We start from the raw sequence: 1776 nt of genomic DNA on the forward strand, positions 1-1776 counted from the left end.
GAGCCCTTCCACGATGCTTGGAAGGACATTAGCGACGTGGACAAGAGGACAATTCAGGACCGGATGCTGGTATTTTTTTTATGGTACATTTTGTATAGTTTATACTATAGTTAACAATGCGTTTTAACGATGTGAAACTGTTTTGCAAGGATTGGTTTAACATGGACTATAACTACAAGAACGGCATTCTGAGGTCCGTTGTTGATAAGGAGGCAGCAAAGTGCTACAAGGACTGGAAAAGTTCCTTGCACCGCCATTACAAACGCTACGGTAGAGAAAGTCTCCCGAATAATATGACAAATCAAGTTCATTGGGATCGTTGTTGCGATAGGTTCTCCGGCGACAAATTTCAAGTAATTATAGATTTGTTAGAACTTCATGATTTTTTATACATAATTTCAAGTAATTATTACTTATTATAGTTAATCATAAACAGAAAATATCATAGACAAATAGAAGTAATCGCAGCAACTAAAAGTATCCAAGCCTACATGGTCGGTTATCGTACTCTCAGCATCGCAATAAGAAGGTTCATACTTATTTTTTGATCATTATCGTATTTATATGTTTATGATTCTTGTTCTGGGTGGCACATCTTGCAGTTATGGTGTGCCGAAATCTTTTAAAGTTGTTTTTTTACAGGTTTTGATTTTTGGATTATATGAAAAATAAGTCGTTATGCTGCCGAAATTTAGTTAGAATTTAAGAATTTTAATAAAAGTAATTTATTTCACAGGCCAGTACGGAGACCCAAGAGCCGATGTCTGCTATAGACAATTGGGCGGACATGCATCGTTGCGGGGACTCTTGGGTTAATACCCATCGGAACAGACTTTCGTAAGTATTTTTAATTTTCTTATTAAATTTTTGTATACTAAAATAGTAGTTTTATATCACGTAAAAATAATTATAATGTCTTATTATGTAGAACACTCTGGAGGAGGAGAGACATAGAACACAGACTACTTCAAGCGCGACTAGACCCCCCCTTGACCAGCATGGGGTTTTGGAGCAAGTTCTTGGCATGCGTAGAGGACATAAGAAAGGAGTGGGTCCGATGCTCTCCCAAAAGCATTACTCCGGGGCTTCTCCTTCATCTGCTGGTTCATTCTCGGACGCAACATCATCGGCTCAACCTGACCCGCGTATGGATCGTTATTTAAGGAAATCGTACCGGGAGCAAATGAAGATTTATGACAATCAGGTGAAGATGTTCGAGTTGGTGTCTAGATTGCAGCCCAACATCCAATTACCTACGATTGCTCGTCCGGAACCAGTTAACCTAGACGCTCCTCTGCCTCCTTCAGATGATGATTCAGTTGTTGGCGATGCTGCAAACCTAGATGAATAGTTCTGTTATATGTTCTGTATGATTTTTCACTTTATTTAGACTTTTATATTTTGTTGAACATTATATATGCACTTCATGTAGTATTCATAATATATTTTATAAATTTATTTAGATTTATTATTTTTAATATTAATTTATATTTTACTTTTAATATATCTTAATAAATTATACTCAGTATGTAACATAATAATGTTTAATTAAAATTATTAAAAATTAATTAATTGCCATTTTTTAAAAAATTCAAAAAAAAAATTATTACAGTTTTTGCGACGACATTTTTATAGTTGTCGTCGCAAAAAAAATTGAATTATTTGCGACGACTTTTTGAAATTGTCGTCGCAAAAAATGTTATATCACGACAAATTAACCAACGGAGTATCTGCGACGACGGCCGTCGCAAAAAAAAAATGTCGTCGCAAATGTAT

At 35.2% G+C, this 1776-nt stretch overlaps 1 long non-coding RNA gene across 2 annotated transcripts; it reads left to right on the plus strand.

Moving 5' to 3' along the window:
- Window positions 1–9: 9 nt before the first annotated feature.
- On the plus strand, window positions 10–989 carry LOC21410840. 2 transcript variants are annotated; one of them, XR_002902769.1, is made up of 5 exons: window positions 10–69; window positions 150–353; window positions 437–529; window positions 737–837; window positions 929–989. It is a non-coding gene; the product is annotated as an uncharacterized LOC21410840 (long non-coding RNA). The 2 variants fall into 2 exon arrangements; XR_002902768.1 differs by lacking the exon at window positions 10–69 and having other exon boundaries at window positions 144–353.
- The last annotated feature ends 787 nt before the right edge of the window (window positions 990–1776 follow it).

The sequence above is a fragment of the Morus notabilis genome, unplaced genomic scaffold (assembly GCF_000414095.1).
Source record: "Morus notabilis unplaced genomic scaffold, ASM41409v2 Scaffold1173, whole genome shotgun sequence".
Lineage (NCBI taxonomy): Eukaryota > Viridiplantae > Streptophyta > Magnoliopsida > Rosales > Moraceae > Morus > Morus notabilis.